Raw genomic sequence first — 24,725 nt, 5'->3', positions numbered from 1 at the left:
TGATTGTATGTTTAGCAGTGCTTAGTTTGAGCCAGTGGTTTCCGGTGCTGAACACCTGGACTTAATTGTCAACACCGGCACTTTGACAGTCTGCTACATGGTTGTTTATTAATTTAATATACATTTAAAATTACTAATATCTTCCGCCCAAACCATCCTTGCCGCTTGCTGGGCCTGGACCTGGAATAGTCTGAATTGTCCCACTTGAGGGAATGTGATAGTGATAGCAAGGAGTTCAGTGGGTACTGTCATTGGCAGTGCTGGCACGGGCAGTGCATGGTGCTAACTGCAGTGACCTTCTGATGTTTTAGTGTATCATTGTACATTTGTGTTTAAGGTGGTGTGTGCAAAGCTCCCCATGTGTTACCGTAGAAGTCTGTTGCACCTGTGTTGCCTGAATAATTTGAGCATCTGGGTGGTAGGGGGCTTACGTGTGCTCTGTGTTACATATAGTGTCTGGTTTGTGTGTCTTTTGCATTGCATGTTTTGAGTATACCAGCGAATATATGAGTTTAATACAGCCTTTGCTTGCCTGTACGACTTCTGTCTGTGCCTCTGATTACACGTGGGTCTATTTTGAGTAGATATCTCAGTGTATGTGTTTTGGCATCTCTATTATGTATTCCATTTTAAATGCCACTTTACATCTATTTGCTCACTCTTCACTCCTTTTCGCTTCCACAGCGGTGATCCATAATTAATGACCTTCAGTCCCACACTAGCTTTGAATAAATCAGATTGAAATGGATGTTTCTATATAACCCCTTCCATCTTTCGTTCCTCAGCCAACCCTGTCCCAGAGACTAACAAGCACGCGGAGGGAGGATTTTGAAATTAAACTTTACGTAATTGCCAGAGCTGGAAGAGGCAACTCCGACATTAGTCCTTTCAGCTAGCCAGTCTAGGGTAAGGTTACTTGGCCAAAGAACGACTGCGAAAGTGTACGTATTGGCTCACAAAGAACGTAATGGTACGTGTGAACCTTCATTGCCAGCACTGCAGCAACGATTCTGCTACTTCGCAACATGCAACGGATCAACTAACCATGTTCCTTCTTCACAAAGCATTTTATGGTGATTTCACTCTTCCTTAAATTACAAATTCAAAACCTGGACAACAAGGAAACCTTTCTCAAGTAACACTTATACAGAGCTCTTATTACTCCTCCCATCTTTCTCATTTATCACACATTGGCATTTAATTGTATTTCCTTGATTTCCATTTGCCAGTTCTGCGCAGGTAGTAATTCTGACATCCTGTGAGTATGTTATGGTGGACAGACCTTAGCCTCACCTTTAAGTCTGCCACCCGCAGGCAACGTGACCCTTCCTGCCCTCATCTTAAATCAGTTGACAATTCACAGTGCCTGCAGCTTTTACCAGACTATTGTGTATGACGAAGGTATAAATACATTATACAGTGTAGATATGGGTTTGTTCTCTATGGGGCAGATGTATCAAGCTTTTTGCGACTCGCAAAGGCCGAAATTCGCAGAATTTCGGCCTTTGCGAATCGCAAAAGGTATTTTTGCATGTTTTGGCATGCATCAAAAATTCGCAAAATAAGAATTAGCAAAAGTTTGCGATTCCTTATTTTGCCATAGCATTTAAGGAATCGCAATTTTGCGATTCCTTAAATGCTAAGTATGAAGCATTTTTGAATTGTGATTCCTGTTTAAGAATTCGCAAATTACTACCAAGTTGTAGTTGATGGTAATTTGCGAAGTCTTTAAAAAATGCACAATTTAGCATTTTTGATGGTGGCATGTGATGCACACACATGCCCATAGGGCATTTATGTGCGCCATATGCACACACATGTTTCATTCATTTCATTTAATCTTTATTCGGTTTAAAAAACCTTGTAAGATACAATACATTAAAATCGTAACACATCTTTAAAATACATAGTAGATAGCAGTAGTGGGTAAGAAAATATATCATCACTTCATTATTTGTGCAAAATACGCAGAAATCATCTAACAGGGGCTAGCTAGGTCCTGGTCGGTCCCTCTTCTATAAAGAACACTGAATAAATATACACAATAATAAAATAATAAATTAGATATCTATTTTGTTTAAAAAGTGATATGCACCATAACAATATAACAATAGGCAGGCGGCACTATGACTAACACACAGTGAGTAACATGGTAAAATAGCCCATTACATTTAGGTTTTCTGATTTTTCCTTCTCCTAATCAATGCAACACATAGGAGAAAACGACTTAGGCTAAACACAATCAGTTGTGCAGTATCTCCTTTGAATATTCTGAGTCCAACCTTAATTTGTCTGAGGCCTAACCTATTACAAATTGGCTTAAGCCATTTTTTCCTTGCTTTAAGGTATGCTGGGCATATAAATAAAACATGAGACTCATCTTCTTTCATCCCCATTTCACAAAGCTCACATATATTGGAGCCAGCAACCCCGGTCAACCCCTTATTACAGTTCCAGCTAGTTGTTCTATCTTTTAATAGCAAGATGCTATACCGGAACTTTAAATATAGGCTTTTAGCCAGTGGAGGGTGAATTTCGTCCATGAGGGGCTCTAATTGCATATTCATTTTAATTTCAAAAAATTTCGAAGTTAGAGTCCCTGTTCTGGGATTTGCAACCGCTGAGTCTCTGATATAATCCCAGTACCTTTTCTTCAAGATGTTTTTAGAATTATTTGTAAGAGAATCAGGGTCAAACCAAAAGTCACTTAACCCTAATTTCTCGAACCATTTTTTGACGTACTCTAGCCATGGCAAGGTCGTAGTATTCTTTATAGCCAATATCTCTTGCAATGCTTCTCTATAATCGGCCAGCTCTTCAGTGGACCATAAGCGGACCCAGTAGAGTAGCGGGTGGAGAGAAGCATAATCATCAGTACGCCTAAAATTGAGGTCCCATAATACGGGTATCAGTGGGGTTGACCCAGGTATTCCTAGAAGTTGCCTGATAAAGGAGTTTTCCTTCACTCGGAAGGTATCCTTTGAAGCATAGGCCCAAAGGTCCGCACCATAAAGTGAAAAAGATTGCACTTTATATTTAAATAATTCGATGGCTGGTGAGACCGCTTTGAAATAACTATTCTTATGCTTCTTTAAGATCGGTACCTGATTTTGGGTTAGCCTTAGTTTTGAATTCTCCAATTGTGTTTTCCATGTAACATCACTGTCTAAGATGATACCCAGGTATTTAAAATTAGGGACTTCTTCAATAGGTTCGTTGTTTATTTTGAAGACCTTGTTAAAACCTTTGTGGGGGTTGATTGTCATGACTTTTGTTTTTGAGGAGTTAATTTCTAATTCCTTGTCATGACAGTACAAACTAAACTTGATGCACACACATGTACATTTCAGGGGTGCAGCAGGGTGTCTTTGAGACACCTCTGCACCCTTGAAATAATTCTCAGATTGCGATTAGCAAATTGCGAATTCGCAATTTGAGAATTACTTCACAATCATTCCTATGGGCCTCCTGGCCCATAGGAATGCATGGGAAATTCTTCCTTATTTTGCGAATTTCGCAAATAAGGAAGATTAAGGAATCGCAAATAAATAGCGATTTTGTTCATACATTCCATTTTGCGAATTCTAAATAGCGATTCCTTAAAAATCGCTATTTAGGAATCGCAAAATGGAATCTTGATACATCTGCCCCCCTATGTTTTGCAGAATATACACAATATCGCTTTGAGATGGCCCTTCTATATTTTTTTAAAGTATGGGACTCTAACAGTGATTGCTGTGCAAATTCTGCAAGGGATGTGACAATGCGCATTCTCTATCTTTAGTGCTTAATTTGTAAAAAAAAGTAAGTGACAGGGCCCTTCTCGGAAGGACTCTGCAGCCTGTACCACGCATCGTCCCTGCCAGCACTGTAAATGACAGTACCATCATATCGCCTTCTGAAACAAAGACAGTCATATACGTTTTACATATGTACAGGTTTCTCAGGATATGCATCAATTGAGAACAAGCAATATGAAAAAAATTACTACAGAATACATTCGAGAACTCTCTCATGGGAGCATTATATTGACTGTGCAGGCATTCTCACACTGTCTCTTCTGGCACCCGGGTCGAGGGGAGCTGCTTGTTTTTTCCCGCTTGGCACCAATTGTAGTGCTTGATGAGGGGCGGATAGACCCTTCCTCTTCCAAACAATTAAAGTTTGGAATACATATAGAGATAGAACCATACGATGGAGGAGATGTTTGTGACTTTATAACTTTTTGATGGACCAGTTCAGGAGTACTGAGATTCGTAATGATGTCTTAACAGATGAAACCCAGTTTTTTTATGAGATTGGACTTTCCAGTATAATTATCCACTATTGATGTGCCCTGAAGAAAACCATTTGTATAAGGACGAAATGCGTTGGCTGGGTTTGCTGTACACATATGAAGTAACAATAAAGAGGCTTTTTTTTACTGATTCCTGATCTTTGTGGAAACATTTAGTAAACCTTGTAATTATTGTAAATGTGGTGCACCTCTAGCTCTTTTGTATATTGATTCGCACCGGGGACCGCAGTTATTTTCTACTCCTAGACTTCTTAAATTATAGGACCACATTATAGATTGTCCTGCCTTGAAGTAACCCTCGGCTGGCTGGCCAACTGGGTGAAACACGTGTCAGCTGCTCTTTATATGAATATATTGGAGCAATAAGCAATTAAGACGGCACATTTGGCTTATCAAGCATTAGAAGATCCTTGAACTTTGGAAATCATTATTTCATGTTATAATTGATCAACGGGCACATACCTCCTTCTCGATCACAGTTAGTTCAGCAGTCAAGTAGATGCATTGTGCACATATAGCCTGGGACAGTTGAGGCGTCTTTGAAATATAGCAAAGAGGTCTCTGAACTGTTTACAGGTTATTTATGTGAGTCTTGCAATCATGTATGTATAACAGGGGAAACGACTACAAAGGGCACGTGATATTGGTGACGTACAAACAAGATGGAGGACAGTGTAAAGAGGCCTTGAGTTAGTGTAAGCCAAAACTACAATACATTTAAATGAAAAATCCGCTCTCACAGATGTTAAGATGAAGAGTCCTTTAGAATTCCTGATACAATGTCCAAATTTTGTCCTAGTCTAGATGATCTACTTAGATTCCATTGTCAACATGCCTGCTTCCTGCTCGCTCTTCTCCTACCCTTTCCCTTCATGATGAGGATTCCGGGTAAACGATTCCCGAGATGGAGATCTCCAGTGCTGCTGTCTGGTGCCATGAATATGCGTACTGTACGCAATATCAGAGTATAATTGGTAGCTCCCAGTGCGCTTTCATCAGTTCCTATTTAGCCAAAGCTCACCGATATGGCTCTAGAGCTTTTTGTCGGTGCTTCACCAGTGAACCATCCTCAGCTTTCGACAGTGTCTCAGTCAAATATCTGTTTCTGAAAATCTCAAGGTTCAACTCTGAACTCTAGCGCCTAGACTCCTCCGGGCATTAGTGCGCTCTACAATTCCCACTAACATACCTCCTGTTTTAGGTGCTGCAAGAAGATGGCTTTATCAGAAGTGCATGACGTCTGGGTTCTGACCACCACTTCCCAGCGGTGGCGTCACTTTCACCTGGTGGGGCAGGTGCCCCACCTGATAATGCCCTTGCCCTCCCTTGTACCTTACCTACAGTGGCAGCCTTTGCTAGCTTAAACAGACACTGCCCTCAAAGTCTGGGAAGAGCGATGTTGTTCCTGTTTACATTTCACGTTTTACATACTTACTTAATTCCCTGAGAATATTCGCATTTTTTCAGAATGGTGTGTTTTTGTTGTGTTTCATGCAGCATATTATTCATTTATGAAAATAGTTTCTCCTTTGTAGCTGTGTGAGTTCAGGCTGTGGGTGGGTCACAGTCGAGAGCTGTGGAGGTCAGGCTAAACACTGTATACTTCACACAGTGCCTGACTGTGGATCATAAAGGAGTTTAGAATAGATGCTCCTCCATTTCTTGGCCCCTTTCCAGAGCACACACAGCAATGGTGAGGCATGCCAATTGGAATTGTGAGTGTATGCCAAAGTGTGTGAAAGGATGTACACAATGTCAAAATATTGACAGGGTGAAAGCTAAAGAAATGCAGTGCGTACCGGTGAGTGGGTGCGTTGTGTGTGTTGGGATGTCGGAAAAAGGGTGCTGGAGAGGGAAGGGATGGGATATGCAGATTGGGTGTTTTCAGAAAAATATGAGGGAAAAAAGAGTAAATATCTAACAGAGACTGCAGAAGAGAGTGGCGTGAAGAGGAGGACGGGAGTGATTGAGACACTCCAAAAACCTTGCCTCTTCCACAGACCGTAGTAATATTTAATTCACAACCTGCTTAAAATGTCTGTCTATCTATCTATCTATCTATCTATCTATCTATCTATCTATCTATCTATCTATCTATCTATCTATCTATCTATCTATCTATCTATCTATCTATCTATCTATCTATCTATCTATCTATCTATCTATCTATCTATCTATCTATCTATCTATCTATCTTTCTATCTTTCTATCTTTCTATCTTTCTATCGCACAATCTTTGTAATCGCTTGTTGTAGATGGCCTCTAGTTTTATTTGTGGGACCTCCCTAAAAATGATGTCTAGAGACGCCACTGCATCTTAGCCTGTGCCTCATTTTCACTGATCTACGCAAAGGCCATCAGAGATCGTGAGTCTTTTTCAAGGACAAGGGCCCCAAGGATGTTCCAAAGCACCCCCTTCCTCATTAGGTAAGTCTCATGGGAAGGAACAATTTCCCACGAGTTCTTCCCACAAAAACCACAAAAAGGAACTACCGGAAAGGGAAATCCTGTTTCTCTCGAGGAAACAGTCATAGGACTATTGAGAATAACAGTGCCATTCCCCAACGCCGAACTTTTCCTAATCTTGATTCCAAGACTGAAAAAGATTTGTCTGGAATTCTCTGCTCCTTCTGCTGAGCCATGCAGTCGAGACCTCCCATCTGGCCATGCTAATTTCATTCAGGAATGCTCCAGCACCCTCTGAGCAACTCCCCAGAGATGGACCCTTTCCTGCCAGTATAGCAACTCTGGCGGCTCCAATGCTTCCCTTCCCCTTACCTGCTCCGGTTCCAGACTCAGCTCCTAAAAGAAACCTCAACCAAGGGCACCTACGCCTGTTGTCCAGCTCTTTCACACTGCTGCCACCAGAACTGTTCTTCCGTGTGACTCTTGGAGTGGTTTGCAACACCCTTGAAGCCTTTGAAGTCAACTGAAATGGCAAAAGAGAAGATCAGAGCTGGTTTCATCTTCATTTTGAGAGCATGCACTCTCAGTTGTCTCTCACAGGAGGACCATGAGTGGGTGATGCACCAGAAAGCGACATTGATGATTTTTTCCAGACTGAGATGTCCTTGCGTGCATCTATCTCTTCGCCACAGCCTGGAAATGTCCTCAGGTGTATGCCACAGGCATCCCTTTATATCCAATGCTGCAGCTGCATGCGTAGAGATTGAGCGGTGGTAGCTAGAGTCCTTTTGTCTTCTTGATGAGGTTGGCAGCCAGAAAGTCTGCTATAACCAAACTTGTTCAGTAGTGCTTGTTGGAAAGCATAGATCCTTCTAAAACTCATTTCTGATGCTCTACAACTACGTATCTCTTGTATAGCACTGTATGATCAAGGGCAATTGGGCTGTCCTGCCTAGCTTCATGTGCCTCCTTTACCTGTCATCCCTCTTTAGATCGCCACTAGTGGAGTGTTTTCTGAAAGATTTACTTTGCTTGTTTCCGCCCACGCTGCTTATTGTTTCTCAGTGAGATTTGAATCTCGCATCGATTTTCTTAATTTCATACAGTGGTGTGGTTTGACTTCTTACTTTCACGACAGTATTGCTAAAGGTCACTTTGAACTTCAGATCATATGGTTGAAGAACTCCAGGTCCTTTCTGATCATCCATCTTGCACACTTTTCTACTTGGATAAGCTAGTTCCTCTGCCCCGGACCATCCTTTTCCCCCAAGGTGATCCCTTCCTTTCATTTGGGTTAGTCTGTTGTTCTTCCACTTTTCTTCCCACTGCCTCATCCAACCAAGGAGTAGGAGCAGGTGTGTAAACTAGACCTTAAGCATGCTGTATCCTGTTCTGTTAATGCACCTGACACAACAGATTTGATGGTCAGCTTGTAGTGAGTCCCAGCAAGACTAAATAGGACAAGCTAGTGACCAGACACACCATTTCCCACTATCAGGCACGTCAGTCAAAGAAATTAATCAATTTCTCAGTGAATGGCCTTCTGTGTGAAAACCTACTAAGCCTTAGCTATAAAAGACCCTCTGAATGGCATTTGTACCTGCTCCTCTAGTCCATAGCAGCGAAGTGTGCCAGATTTGTGTTGTAGACGCACCATAGCTAATCAGAATCCATTGCTAGGACTCTCTTCAAAATAGGCACTCCTGGTGTTCAAACTTTTATCCATGTTGAAACTGGTTCATTAATGCTTGGCGTGGAACATGGGAGGCGTTCACTTGTCCTGGGGACTCACTGTCATGAGACACCTATGCGCTGCCCAGCCCTTTGTTTGTGTCTCCCTTTGCAGAAAGTGGAATATACTCTGCATCATTTCATCCAATGCTTTGATTACAGTTATATAATCAATGCATTTGTGTTCCTGTATTTATTGCCACTTTCCTTTATTTGAACCCATTGATCTAGTGCTGATATTCGATAGCACAATGCATTTCGGGCTGGCAAAGCCCATCCTCATGTGGGGATGTTAAACATAATATTGATCTACAGCATTAACAAAAGCAATATCAGAGAGTTGTGCATTCAAACCTACCCAGTACAGTTATCCAAAGGTACAACCAATATATCTTAATTTAAGTTTTATAGAGTGTATGAACCACTTTGTAGTGGTAGGTGATGATTATATAGAACCATGTATTCCGAAAAGATATACAGTCAATTACTAAAAGAAAATACAGTTCGTTTATAATTTTGTCTGAGATGCTCCAAGGTGAGTCAATATCTGGATCCCATAAGGGTTATAGTCTGTGCCTATGGTGGAACATTATCGCAAATATTCCCTATACACGTTATTATCAAATTGTTTTCTGTGACTGTTTTAACATATGTCCTGGTGCCAGGATATGCATTAACACAGTTATTGGAAGATATCGATAATAATGTATATATGGGATATTTGCAGTAGTGTCTACCACACACATAGATTATACATCTTTTGGGGTATAGATATTTACCTTGTAACATCTCAGATAAGAATAAAATAAAAACAAACATTATTTTCTTTTGGGAAAGAATCAGCTAACTTTTCATCACAAACCTTTCAACATGGACCACATACAATGGTTTACACAGTCTATAAAATGTAATTTAAGACCCCTAAAATAGAATTTTGATACATGCACAAGTGACGTTTTGAATGCAGAACCCTCTGATAAAATAACATAACTTGTGTATTTGTAAAGTGTACGTTCACCCATAGGTCTCTTGGCACTGAATAACAGATGTTCATTGTTACCCAACTCAATGGTACTCATGTTTTCGAACTCAAATGAATGAAAGGCGGAGTGGACCCATCGGGATTCGAACCTATGACCATGAGGTCGAACATAGGCCCCTGCAGTGGATGCATTAGTCCACTGAGCCACCAGACCCGGCTGATGTTTCTTGTTGCTTTGGTAAACTTTGCAAATCAATAATACGACTGCCAACACCCACTGAATAGGGCACTGCATGGCTTGAGATGCACTGGGCCATTGAATGTCAACTTATATACGATTAACAGGCAAAAATGCATTTTAAGCTAGATTGAAGTTAAACGAAAACAATAATAAATACAGGAGCACCATTTTTTTAGAGTCTATATATTTATAATAAGAATATTCCATCATTGAATGAGGTACTACAAAGTATGTTTTACGTTGTGCAACAGGGAGACACGAGGTTTGGGGAATGCATAGGCATCTATTTGGCCAATCAGCCCTATTGAATTCCACTTCCAAGGAGGTGTTTCTTTAGGGCTCATTATTAAGTTGAGGAATCTGTGAGAAGATTTTTCTGGTGGAAATATGATGTTCCTGCAGATTTCCTCACTGTACTTCTTCCTCCCCTATAGCAGTGGATAATGAGATCTCAAGATATATGTTATTGGCTGTTGTTGACGCTGTCTTTGATTATATCACTTATTCTACACACGCCCCATGGGGGGCATAGAAAAGGTACTAGGAACAGATGCTAGTGCACCGGTTGGCACTATATATATATACTTCAATGTCATCATGTCTGGTGGGTGGAGGAGAAGATGAAACCTCATGGTGCTACATGGCAGTACTAAAGAGCCGTGGCTTAGTAAAAGTTTTCCTGACCTGTCTGACACCTGCAAGGGATGTTCTGGGTGTAAGGGCTCTGCGGGAAGCTTATGTATCCACCAGAAATATTGTAAACTGAGGTAAGTAACTTTTTCCATTGGATTGCTATAATTCCATAGTAGACTTCCTAATTCTCCCAAAAGTTTCATAAAGTGGAACTTTGGTATATAAAAATGTGAACTCTGTGATGCATACAAACCTCTCTGCTCTTAAATGATATCAGGAGTCCTTTCCAGTGCTCTACGTCCTTCCCATTGGTACAAAATCAAGGTTGAATTAGGAAACAGTTCCTTATCTCCACTATTGTCTAGCCATTGCAATCAAAAGAACGTATTTAGTTCCATTAGTTTGTTTACTGACTTCACCTGTAAGTTTAGATTCCAGAATACGTTATCTGCGCTTAGTGTTTTATTTTCGTCTTAAGACCTTCATGAGTATTTTTGCCAGTGGCCGAGAGAACTTAAAGCACCTCCACCCCCTCCTAATGTGGCAAGGAATTTAGGAGCCGTCGTTGACACAACCATCAGGATTTCTAACACTCTCATCCAATTCCGTAAATCACTCAAAACCTGGCTTTTTCCACAATCTAGCTAAAGTCCCTCTGTCTCTTTCAGCATCCAATCAGCGCCAGGAAACTCATGGTGACAGTGCGCTTTATAAGCACCCCCTTAACAGAACAACACTGTTGCCAAATCCTGTTTTTGAATTTTAAAATCCTTGCATAACTTATTTCTCCTTTCCCCCCAAGTCCTCCTATAAACCTCTTGTAGGCCAGGTCCTGATACCATCCCAAAAAATTATAGCAAGTCACTTTGACTATCATTTCCATATAACATTCTAAATTGGTTACAGATATTTCAAAATGATTTGGATATGTATATATATATATATATATATATATGGAATTATCTGTCCTCATTCTGTTAAACAGCATCTGGCAGTCCTGCATTTTCCTCCCTGTTAAAAACACATTCAATTCAAGATGCTTTCCTTTACACACAAAGCGGTTCCTTGACCCACAAATCTTAGCCTGTGTACCTACTCATAGACTAAGATCCACCACAGGACATTTGCAAGGTGTCCCTAAAATCTCATAGAGTTACCTGGGGAGTTGATCTTTATCCTATTTTATGGCCAAACCTTGGCATGCTCTACCATTCCACCTAAGATCATTGGCCAGTATATTTAGACAAAAATATTAAAATTTGGTTATTTCTGCGGAACATATAGCTTTTTCGTCCAGCCTTGCTTTTACTCGAAGCTCCTGGATGTCTTTTAGGTAGGAAAACTTTATAAATTATAATACTTAACTCATTCTTTCTGTTATACTATTCAGAGTACAACTGCCTCTATTTAATTCGTTATAAGATTCAAGTCACTACATGGTTAGGGACCTGGCTTTATAGACAGCCTTATCTCCAGGTACTCTCCCTCACGGAATCTTCGCTCGGCTCACCTCCTATCAACATCAACTCCTACCTTTAATTTAAAGCGACAAGGAGGAGCCAGGTTTGCAATTCTGGCCCCTAAATTGTGGAATTCCATGCCCCTGGTAATCGGGTCCAGCACTGACTTATTGAGATTTAGAAAATTGCTCAAAACTTGGTTGTACACTAAGGCTTACAATTGAACTGTCAACCTACACGGTACCTTCTAGGATTAGCGCCAAGAAACCAATTGGTGAACGAGCGCTCTACAAACCTTCATTAACATAACATAAGATTAAGTCCTCTAGGATCATATTTTTATTCAGTTGATTACAGCAAGCATGATGTCATTCAGCAGAATGTTTTCAAATCTAAATTGCATTTGTTTTGTCGGGCTCAGGGTGAGAGTTGTTAGGTTTGTCTCAATCTTGTGGCTTGGAAACAGTTGACAGGCTCAAAATCATATGGCCAGGAATGTTGCCAACTACCTGAAGAAGAAGCTATCTCGATGGTGCAGTAGGTTGGTTTTGTGCGGGACATCAAAGCAGAGGCTTCTTACATCCGGCTTGAAGAGAGAGGGTGCATGCTATCGCTTCACCATCTGTGGGTTGAAGTGGATCTTTAGTGTTGGCTAGCAGTGCCCACAGTCATCCATTAGTAATTTTGTGGGCATGTCTAGAGCCAAAGGTTTGCAAAAGGGGAGTGAGACAGTTCTTACTAGTATGGAGGGCAGTTCGAGATTCTTTGCATTATGAGTTATAGAATTAAGAGCGCTGATCAGTGAGGTAGGAAGTCAAGTAGGACATGGGGGTGTCTGATCATGTGTGAAAGGTATTTTAAACACAAACAATTGAAACAGAAACTTTGAACTTCAAGGCATAGAGCTTGATTGAGGAAAAGGGATACTAACAGTGCCATATAATCAAGAGCAAGTTTAAGATGTGATTTGTCCAGCAACAAACCCACTGCTAGACCAATAATTGGATCTTCTGCATTTGTAACCACTCACACATGTTTCTGTACTTTAGCTATTGTCCAAGTAACAGTAACAAAAACAAGCGGTATGGGATATTTACCACCAGACCTAACTTTGGTGTAATTGGATTAGAAACAAGCATTTCCAATGCAACGTTCTCGCCTTTGCCAAAGTTAGAGCTATTGGCATTGTAAAGACAACATTTTTATTTATGTGTTGGTTTTGAAAACAGATAAATTAATGGCATTGTCATTTACAATGCCAATAGCTTAATCTCTCGCAAATGGACGATGGTTACAAAAATTCTTGAAAAGTGCTCTATAGAATCAGGAGGAGTCGGGGAGGGATAATGAATAGAGATAGAGCCAAGAAGGAAAAACAAATTAAACCAGGGTGTCCTGGGACAGCAATTGGGTACCTGCTGACACTGGGGCAGAGAAGTCCGTGCGGGGAGGGCGGGAGCAGGAAACCATGAGTCTGGACCTGCAGTGAAAGGAATAGGAGTAGGGCAGGGGAACACGGCGTGAAAAGGTAGTTAAATCCCAGCCAAGAGGTTACCTGTAGCGAGTAAATCCGAGGTGGCTGGGCGGCGAATGATTCGATCCAGTCCACATCAAAGGAGGCAGCTGATGCGAAGTGGGACTGCAGTCTGGGAGTAGGGATGACAAACGGCCCGGGGTAACTACCAGCGCGTATGGCAGAAGCACACGGAAAGTACTGGCTGGGGCATCGCATCGTAAGCTTGCCTAGGAGAAGGTTCTAATCGGCAGCAGGGATGCCGATGTCTGCAGGACGGGGAAGAAATCCGATCAGGCCCTGCAAGGTAGTGTTTCAGGGGTCCGGGATGTGTACGGTAGCGAGACTAGTAAAGCGCCACATTCTTACTAATCAACGGTTCCATGTTAAATGGAAACCTGCAAGGGGAAAGTGGGGTCACGTGGGTGTAAGAGGACGTGACGCGTGGGAGGAAAAGGAGCTGGTGCATGCTCGCTCAGGGTCGTCAAGGGCATGTGTGTGCATGCAATCCACTGCACATCCAGGAGACACGGACAGCGGGAGGGGGGGCGGGAACGGGCACACGGACAGCGGGGGCGGGAACGGGCACACGGACAGCGGGAGGGGGGGCGGGAACGGGCACACGGACAGCGGGAGGGGGGAGGGGAACTGGCACACGGACAGCGGGAGGGGGAGGGGAACTGGCACACGGACAGCGGGAAGGGGGGTTTCATGAAGTGCTCTCTGAACTGCGCACGCGCATTTCGCTGAACAGGGTACTTAAGACATACTTGATATGGTCGCCTGTCTGTGCTTCAACGCAAGGATGGTCTGTGTTCGTCCTTCTAACTGCTGGTCCGAACACGGCGTTCTGGACGCCTCAGTGACCGCCTCCCGACACTGCTTCTTCTCCAGTTGTGGATAGCTTTGGCGGCTATGCCACGTCCGCCATGATGGATCACAATCACCCCCTCTTGATACAGCCCACCAGCCCGTGGCTTGCCATTGCATCTGCGCAGTGAAACTGCCTTGTGTACCCCGTTCTGTAGCCATATTAGAACAAGGGTCGGTAGCTACTGCCCGGGCGCCATCTTCGGAGAAATGACCAAAACAAACCTTTAAAAAAAAAAAAAAAACACCGCCCACCGCCGCATGACGTGGGCTTATCAATAATCTCAATAAACCAAGCCCCGTCCATATGGGCACCTTTTTTTTTTACAGCCAATGTTTGCTTATTGTGTCAAAAATTACACATTTCCTGATTGTCAAAAGTCAGTCTATTGGCTCCATGCACGATTCTGAAAATTACTGTCTAACAAGTTTGTAATACAGCGTTGGAAAAAAATTCATGAAAAGTCTGCTCAGACTCTTGCGGACGAGCTGTAAGAAAATAATTCAATACCTATGAAGCATGCAGACTTTTGTCCACCATGTTCTATATAGTCAGCAATTGTATATCTTTACAGAACATAACAGATAAATATGCAAACAAAAAACATTACCCAGTGAACAGGACACTTACTAATGCATCATGAGAATTCGTTCAAGCATATAGACCCATACTGCAGACAGAGCTACAATTATTGGGATTTCTAAATAAGCGGTTAAAGATTTTTAAAAGGAATTGCAGGACAAGACATGGGTACTCATACAACCGGACAACAAAGCAACTTACAAATGTGTCTCTTTGCCCTTTCATTGTATTTACAGCTTGCTGATTTACCTGGAGTCTCAGATTGTTTGTTTCCTCCCACTAGTATTAGGAGGGAGACCATTCAACTGCCAGTTTTATGCTGATTTGTACCTTTTTAGGACAACATAGTACATTAAAAAAAGCTCACAGACGAACGAGCCAAGTGCGAAACATATAATATCTAGAACATATTTGAATGCACTTCACTTCGTCGCAGATGATTTCCCGGTGAACAAATAAGTATGCTTTTTCTTTAGACTAAATGTTGTGGTTTTAAACAGTCATTTTTGATTGCTGTACCATAATTCTGTTGAAAACTCAGTTGCAAAGCCTTCTTATGGACCTAAAGCATGCACTGGTCCTTGGCCAAGCTATCAACCCGAACACTCAGGTCAAAAGAGCAATAGCCTAGACCCAACAAATGATTTGATTACGATTTAAGAGGTGTGAGGCACCCACAACTAGTGACTCAGTCTACACAAATGCTGTTATTAGCATTTGTACACCACACATTTAGGATTTGCACGGTCCTGTAGTAATTCAGAGTTATTCACAAGTCAGCCCATGACGCGGTAATTGAGAGTTACTGGTAAAGATCCATCAGTACAATATATTATTAATTACCATCTCATACTGAAGTAGAGTTTAACATTTTTTTGCAAAACCAGTAAAATTATTTGTGAAATGGTTGGTGTTTTATGATGCATAAAGTCGGGACTGGATGAATTAAGTTGCACTTGAAATTAGTTTACCGAGTCATTTAGAAATAATTAATGCTGGGAAGTAGATATTCCACATCTTCATATGAGATACTATTTGCTTTAACATAGGGGCAGTTTTGGGTGTCTGTTCGACTTGCTCATGTCCCCCCTCACAGTGTACCGCTGCAAACCATCTTCCTTCCTCTTGTCTCTGCGGTCTATGATGTGTATGGGTATGTGGTGAAAGACCGACATTTGTTTTGTTCTGTTTCTCGAGGCCCAAACTAACCAGCAAACAATTGTAGCAACCACCTCCATCTTTTCAAGCCTGTACTGCGCCAATTTACGACCTTGCCACAACATACATTTTATCTAAAATGGTAGTATAGAAAAGCATAATAGAAATAAGCATGTAAACTCAGGAGAGTGCTCTATAACTCTGAAGACACCAGTGAATCCCTCTCAACAGCCCGAAGACCCCCAAACAACTTCAACCAGGGGCTTTTCTCAACCTCACCCTGCCAAACCCTACTCTGGCTGATATAAAATGCCTCCTGCGTCACAGTCAGAGAAGGCTCTCAGGTAAGGAACAGGCACCCCATAATACAATGAAATAATAAACCTGGCTTTCCATAATTATATTGCACCCATTTTTCTAAGTCAGAAACACTGCAAAGCTGCTTAGTTGGTCAAGCTGCAACATACCACCGTGATACAAGAAGCTAAACACAATGGAAACAAACAATGGGGAAACAAACATCAAAGAGGATTCTAGACTTTGTGGCAAACAGTAGACGCGCACCTTCGCCCACATATTCTATACCACTCCATCACCACGCTTCATGAATACTCGGTTCCAAACTGCTAATAGTGACACCAAATCCCATGCAGAGACAGATTCATCCTCGCTGATGTCCCTCTGCCCAACCAGCTGGAGGACCCCCGGTCTCACTGGGCCCACCTCACATTTCCTCATCACCTTCTTACACTTCCCGTACGACCCAATGCCCATGGTGTGGAGCTCCTGGTAATCCTCCAGTCGGGAAGGCATGGCTACAACGGGGGACAACTAGAAGCTCAAGCTCTCCACGTAGATAACCTGCGAAGCAACGGTAACAAGTCCTGCAACCTTCATACTGCGCCGCCTCTGTGGGCGCGCGTCTGATTGGACACCGACAGTGCGGTTCACGACTCTCTGATTGGAGGGCCGACATAAAAAAGGAAGGTCGCTAGGCGGAGAAGAACGTCGCGCACACCCCCAAAGTTCAAGCATCTCAATACATCCGGGCACTACGCCGATTATCCCCACCTCTTCCTGTAGCGGCCTTTCAGGAGAAACGAAAACAAGCATTTACAAGTGGGGCCGGAGACACGGACAGCGGGAGGGGGGTGGGAACGGGCACACGGACAGCGGGAGGGGGGTGGGAACGGGCACACGGACAGCGGGAGTGGAGGGGAGCACTCACCTGGACTTCTTCCGGTGGCGGTCGGCCTGGAGGAATGACCCAAAAAACCCTTTAAAAAAAAATAAACAAACCACCGCCCACCGCCGCAATGACGTTCACAAAGGGGCGGAGAGCGAAAAAATTGCTGGAACGCCCACAAATCTGCTCGGGCAATGACTGACGCATCTCTGTTCCACTGGCTAGCCTCCATTTATGGAGATAGCCAATGGAACAGAGAGGCGGGTTAAAGCCCCGTACTGATTCTCAAAAGATTTCGCCTGCGTGAACACTGCTGCGCAGTGGACGCCAGGCGAAACCTAAAAAGAGTATCCAGAAGGGGATAAAGAAAGAGAGCAGGGCTAAAGAGTCAATGTTTTCATTCTGAGTTGAGGTTTCAATTTTCAGGGACCAACTGTCACTTGATTGTAGTCATTTCTATGTATTTCACTTTAGTTTAAATGCATTGTTCAGACTCGTTGTGAGGTGGGCGAAAATCCCTATTTGACTCCCAGTCCATTTGGTCCTCATCCCTCGTGATAAAGCTTACTTTTGACATTATTAGATGTGACACATCATTGGAAGCCCTACATAGAGGACAAGGGTGCAGATGCAAGTGTGTGTTTATGAAGCCACTGCTAAACGGTTCCCGCCTACCCTTGCTGCTGAAGGCTGCTATTGCTATAGATGAGATCTACCATTATAACAACCTCAACTTTAATTTGTACTGATTTAAAGAAATTCTTGTTTATTTGTCTATTTCTTTGTAGTTTTCTTACACCTGGGATGCAATCTAACACGTCATTTAATAAGCATTTAAAAAAATTCATAAACTATTAGATTAGTCAGACCCGCCCCCAGGATATAGCGGCATGGATTAGCAAATTTAGCGGCACAAATATGGAAATTTAGCGGCACAAATATGGAAATTTAGCTGCATTTTTGCGGCACTTTATTTTACTTCTAATCATTCATTTTCAGCCTTATATCAATGGAAACTGTTTTAGCAGAGTATTCTGCGTTGAAATAGGCAACCTGGGATATGGAACAGAGGAAACAGCCCACAGGTGAAAGCGGTTATCCCTTGGTAATGCAATCCTCCATTTGCTTTAGTATAGGTTCTGAGAAGCCCATCAAAGATGGCCTGGTAGCATCCCATAGGAAATGGCATTGTGTTGCAGAGTTTAAAAGTAAGCAAGATAATGGTATAATGCATCACCAACTCATTTTCCATATATGAAACCTGCCACTAGTTCACAACTTTATTCACCCTATTTGCAAAATAATCTTTCATCTATATCCCCTCGAGCTTCGAGAACCCTTTGTTTAATTTGTTAGAAGATTCTGCCCTCTAGTGGCAGAATGTTCTAATAGCCTTATAGCCCTTCGTAGCAGGGCTATACCGGCAATTAAAGTCCCGCTGTCCCGTTAAAGTTCCTCGCCTTCGGCTCGGGCCTTTAACGATTCAGCGGGCCTTTAATAGCCGGTATAGCACGCTACGGCGGGCTATAAGGCTATATTGAGAAAATGTTGGTAGTCTGACGCAGACTGCCATTTAAAAGCTCTGTCTCCCAGATCCATGCCAGAGAAACTCATCCACTCCAGGTTATATCTTTGCATTCTGAAACATACAGTCAGGATTTTATAATGACGTAAACTCAACTACAAATCCGAGAAAGACGAGCAAAGTCTTGGAATAGTTGAGCAACTCTCTCCGGGAATGGAATACTTGAGAGTTCTGATTGTTATGTGATTCTACACCATCTACCACAGCATCCTAGAACAACGGCTCTGGGAGAGGGGTGTCAGAGGTATGGCCCTAGACTGGCACAGAAGTTATCTAACTGACCGAACCACCACGGTACAGATAGTCAACATGGTCTCTCGCAGTCGGCCAGTAAAGATGGTAGTCCCTCAGGGCTGCATTTTTAGCCCTATGCTGTTTAATCTTAATGTGACACCACTGGCTAAGATGATCAGGTCCTATGGTTTTGATGTGGTGCCATACGCTGATGACACACAGCTACTGATCACCCTAGGCCCTGATCCCATTGACACAAAGATCCGGTTCAAAAACGGTATGACCCACATTAATAGCTGGATGACCGCTAACCATCTTCAGCTAAATGGTAGCAAGACTGAGGTCATTCTCTTCGGCAGGACACACGCATTTTGGTCGAATGACTGGTGGCCCCATAATCTTAGTCCTTGTCCATCTCCAAAACCAGTGGTGTGGAACCTTGGATTAATGATTGACAACAAGCTATCAATGAAAAATCATGTAAACCATATAATCAGCATCTGTTATGATATTATGTGCAGTCTACGAAAAAAATGTCAATGGATCCCAATTGAATGGAGGAAGCCACTTGTCCAGGGACTAATATAAGCCATATTCATTATGGAAATGCCCTGTTGGCCTCAATCAATGAAGAACTCTATTCTAGGCTTCAGGTCCTGCAGAATCCAGACGCCAGACTGGTACTGAACCTTCCTTTTATGTCGCCATCAGCGCCCAGCCTGAAGCATCTTCACTGGCTTCCCATCAGGAAGCGAACCCGTTTCAAGATCCTCTGTTTAGTGCATAATAACATGTATGGAAGCGGGCCTAGCTATTTCACAAAACAACTTAGCTGGTACCAGCCAACTAGGACGCTCAGGTCAAGCACCAAATCTCTTCTTACCCCATGTAGAGTTCGTACCGCCAGGAATGGCGGGAGATCCTTTTCTTTCCTCGCACCCACTCTCTGGAATAAACTTCCATCTCACTTACTCTCTGTTACAGATCACAATTGATTCCGTAAGGAACTAAAAACTTGGTTGTTTGATCATCTATAGCATCCCTGTTTTTTGTCCTTCTGGCTAAGTGGAGTCGTACGCAAGCACATGAGACCTCCGGGTGATATGCGCGCTCAACAAATATTCTTGACTTGACTTGAATTTAAGAGCCCTGGATTTAGAACGCAAAAGTTATGTGCCCACTTATAAAGTATATTAAGTTGTCAATGTCCATGATTTTAATGAAAGGAAAGTGAGTGCGCTTTCTAAGTTTGTTCTACAAATGAATGATTCTTGGATCAAATGTACCAAATAGGGTTTCGGACGCAACAGAAGAGCGATCCATAATGTATTATTAAATGTACACACCTTGCTTAACAACTGAAGGGTCTGGAGTGGCCACTTATTAATTTATTTTATTTATTTATTTGAGTTTTATATAGCGCTGGCTAGACCCGGAAGTATCAGATCGCTTTACATAAGGTTCCACAAAGTTACAAAATTACATAAATTACAAGTTACTAGAAAACATTTCACTCACGTAGAAGACGAGATAAGTGGAGCTTAGATAGGAAAGGGTGTAGGGTAAAGGGGTAGGTGGGAAATAGGATGGAGAGACGAAGGAGAGTCTGCTCAAAGTCTGGCTGTGTAGGAGACGGACGAGGGGGAAGTCCACAGCCCATCTCCTCTATAGCTATCAGGTAGCTCCACCGGTCATCGGTCAAATAGCTAGGTCTCCGCGGTCAGAGGTAAGTTCGTAGATTCAGTATCCTGATGGGTAGGCCGGATGGGGGATGGATAGGGAGTAGCCATTCCGCAGCGCCTGGTCACTCCTGTTTGTTCTGTTTTTTTTTTGGGGGGGGGCTGTACTTTCTCGGGCCTGTACTTTCTCCCCTTGTGTCTCAGCAGATTACAAGCTAGTCCACATTCGTGCTGCATAGGCCTTTGCCGGTTACTATTGCTCTAGGGGCCATCAGGCCAGGTGTTGTTGCCTTAGTTTTTATGAAGCATCTCCACCAGGTGCCATTTTAAAGTCAGGTGCCCGGCTTCAACAGCCCCTTACCTCGTCTCAGTCCCTCAGCGATGAATATATTCAGGCCCCCAAGCTTAATTATGTCCCCGTGCACATTGTTAAAGATCCCAGGCTACAAGAAGGTGAGGAAGGGCTTACCAAGAGCCGAGAGGACGGGCAATCGAGTAGGAAGGTGGCGCCAGTCCCTTGCGGCTACCTGGGGTGTTCCATTCAACCTCACGGGTGTCCCCTTTCCCACAATCGGGTCTCTGGAGTGGATGAGCGGTGGACGCGACCCGCCCCTGTTGCTCCCGCCTCCAGCTGGAATTCCATGCAAATTCAAGGAGATGCACAGCGGGCCTCCAGGTCCAGGCTGCAGCGTGCGCAACGTACCGTCAAGCTTCGTGGTTGATGTTCAGGGATCCGAGGCGGGTAGTCCAGGGAAGACATGGCTTGGCAGTTCGGGCTGGACTGTTCCCATGAGGCATTCCTCTTATTTCCTTAATATTTCCACATAGGACCCACGCTGCCCCCACACACCTGCATGCACCATCCGGCGATATATAAAAAAGATCTCAGATAAAGTGACCCTTCGGGGGACCCGTAGGGAATTGCAGCACTGGCCCTACGAGGAGCAAACGCCAAATGATGACGCATGACACCCCTCGGGTGTGTGAGGGCAACAGTTTATAAGACTTGTTCTTTCCCTGTCACTGATGGGCCCTCTCTTACCTAGTAGTCTGTTTCTTTCCTTTTCTTTTTACTTCCTTGGTGACTTTTTGAACCCTGCCTTAGGAACAGTGTCCTCTCTTTGTTTACATGTATGATATATGGAGCATGGACACTGGACCATTAATGGCTCCTGCCCCCCCCTCCTTTCTTTGGTTATGTTGTAAGTATTCAACTTAAAAACCTTTGAAGATCAATTTAGCTTTGACATATTTTATAATCTGCAGCTTTCTTTATTAATGAGCAGCTTCCAGACTATGTGAACCCTTCTTCATAACCCTTCTGATTTTAGCTAGAACGGTGGGAATGTTGCTGTTCCGTTACCAGAGTGCCTCTGCTTTGCTGTAGTTCTGGGTGGAAATTTGGCATTCCCAACCCGTCTGCTTACATAGGGCTCACTACACAGCGATTGCATCGCATAAAACTCCCTGTCAGGTCCTTCTAATCAATAAGTCAGGGGTTTTGTGTATGAGGGGAGGTTGCTGGTTCTACTCGCCTGCTGCTGAATAATGTAATGTAGATTTGATTTGGTGGCTGGCACTATTAGTCCTTCATACTGGGACAAAGGGATAGAGGCATTTTACAAATAGTTCTGGCAAAATATATTTATTTTTCTTCTGTTGCTTCAGGAACTAATTTTGGCTAAATTCGCCTCCTTTTGCCATATAAGGAAAAAAAGAACCGCAATCCGAGAACCAACTGGTTCAGGTTGTTTGTGTTCTTCTCTCTAGCAAAATATCATCCACTGAGAACCGATATAACTATCTGGTTCGTGGGCAGTTTGAGTGTTACTGCAGGTATTCCTGGACCTCGTTTCGCCAGGAAAAACCACACACACGCTAAGGGCCCGATAATGAGTCTGGCACTCTGAGGACTGCCAGACTCATGGTGGCGCGGCGGTGACGGTCGTGCGACTGCCACATTACGACCCTACTGGTCGTGCGGGTCTGGGACTGCCGACTCTGCCAGGGAAACGTCGGTCCCATGGCAATTGCGCGGAGGTCAAGAGGCTTGGTGGGACCACTGTGGTCCCGCCAAGCATATTATGACTTTCATCTCTGCAACTGATTTCATGGAGGTCTTTCCTCTATGAAAACAGTGGTGGAGAGGAAAAAAATGGGGCCTTGCAGGGCCCCCTTGTACCTCACGCCTTGTGGTTACACTCAAGGGGGGCACAACATGTGCCCCCCTGTGTGCATGCACAGAAGTTCCAGCACGGCATTGACTTTAAGTCCATGCGGTGCTGGAACTTCCTTTGACGTTCTTATTGCAGTGGCTATTTTATGGGCACCGCTGTGGAAACGGCAAAGGAAATGCCTGCCAATTACTTAAAAAGCCATTAGTGGGCAGTCTTCATGCAGCTTTGGTGCAGCCGCACTGGCGTAGAGCCGATGCAACTGCGCCAAAGTCGTAATCGGGGGCTAAGTGCACAGACAACTAAATCTGCCTTTCTCATGTTAAGTTGCAGAGCGAATTTCGGTGGTCTTTGAAGTCTCATTTTGCTCCGCACACAAAATAATGAAACTGGCAAATTTAGCCTATTTTGCATTTCACAAAATAGTTTGTCACTCCTAGTTGCTGGTCCAGATTACATTGTAGTTGATTTCGACGTGATGACATAGGGTCAGATTACGACTTTGGCGGTTCAAAGACTGCCCGCCTGATTACTAGTTCAACTCGTGCAGGCGGATGGTCCTTTTGCCTTTCCCACTGCGGTGCCCTGAAAAAGGGCACCCTAATAGCAACAGCAAAAATGTTCCAGCACAGAATGGACTGTGAAGTCCATGCCGTGTTGGAACTGGGGGTGCAAGAAGACAGGGGGGGGCACATGTGCCCCCCTGAATGCATCCCCATGGTGTGGGGTGCATGGGAGCCCTGTAGGGCCCCCTCTGTTCCTCCACCGGCAGGCTTTTTGTGGCAGGCTCACTGCCATGAAAATGCCGGCGGCGGAGGAACTCGGGGAAGTCCTGCTCTGCAAATTGCATTTTCCCTCTGCTGCGCCAATGCCAAGAATCAGCAGATCCCTGGCACAGCCGGCGGTCCACCGATGGAACGTCTCAGAGACCCAGAATCCGGCAGTTGGACCACCGCGAGTCTGTACCATAGGTCGGTAGAAAGAGACACTCTAGCGGCTTGTGGAACACCTTTGAGATATTACAGGTGCCACTGTACCTTCCTAATACAGAAGACCCACTGAAAGATGCAGTTGATTACATCACTTCATGGACAAAGTAAACACTGTACTGTTTTTCGGGTCTTTGCTGCAACACTGCAATGAGGAATTACAAACGACACTGGATAAGAGCCCAGTGGTTTCACACAAGTCCATGCGGCTTCCTTTGCGTAGGCACAGTTTCAAATACATTGTCCTGTTCTATGCAGGGCCCAGGGATACCTTTTGACCTACCATACTATACTGGGAACTGTTGCCTGTGTCTTCACTACATGCAGTTTTGGTTCCTGATATCGGTCATGAAGTGTCTTTGGCAATAGATTATCACTGGAAACTCCATACATTACACAACCGAAATCACAAGCCACATCAGAGGCAACTTGTAAGAGCACCAGCTGTGGTCTCGGCTGGTTTGCTGTCTTTACATTGGGCTGTAGAGCTGTGAGATGCTCTGTCAGCATAGAACAGCATTGATAGCAGTGAGAAGCAAGGCTCTTATAGCCGCTATGGGCTCTGAGCTCTTGCGACAGTGCGTTGCTCTGCGCCTCTGGAGTGCAGTGCCATGAGTACTGTGCTCCCTTATTCTGGCTCTTGGATCCACAAAGATCATCCCATCAGCTCTTGGGCATGTACAACTCTCCTGCTGTCCTTTTAGGTATTTCTTTAATGATTTCGCTTTCAGGTGATTCACTTTATTGCTTCCCTTTATTGATTAGGTCAAGGTAGGTTTTCAAAGTAGAAATATGTGATATATATGGAGCTCTCTGGAGTTCCTCTGGATTTAGTTATTTGCAAAGGAGCTCTCTGGAATTTCTCTGGATTGCATTATATGCAAGAGGACCCTCTCGATTTCTTTTGGAAAGCATCCAATGCAAGAGAGCTCTATAGATTTCATCATGAATGTATTATGTACAAGGTAGATCTCTCGATTTTCTCTGGAGCCTCCTTTATTTAA

At 43.6% G+C, this 24,725-nt stretch overlaps 1 protein-coding gene across 6 annotated transcripts in view; it reads left to right on the top strand.

The window, feature by feature from the left end:
- ARHGEF10L (Rho guanine nucleotide exchange factor 10 like) overlaps positions 1-24,725 on the top strand; it is a 763,679-nt gene that overhangs the window by 529,963 nt on the left and 208,991 nt on the right. The window lies entirely within an intron of this gene.

This window comes from Lissotriton vulgaris, chromosome 5 (assembly GCF_964263255.1).
Source record: "Lissotriton vulgaris chromosome 5, aLisVul1.2, whole genome shotgun sequence".
Classification (NCBI taxonomy): domain Eukaryota; kingdom Metazoa; phylum Chordata; class Amphibia; order Caudata; family Salamandridae; genus Lissotriton; species Lissotriton vulgaris.
The sequence above is the reverse complement of the archived record's forward strand: the minus strand, read 5'-3'. Positions and strand labels throughout refer to the sequence as shown.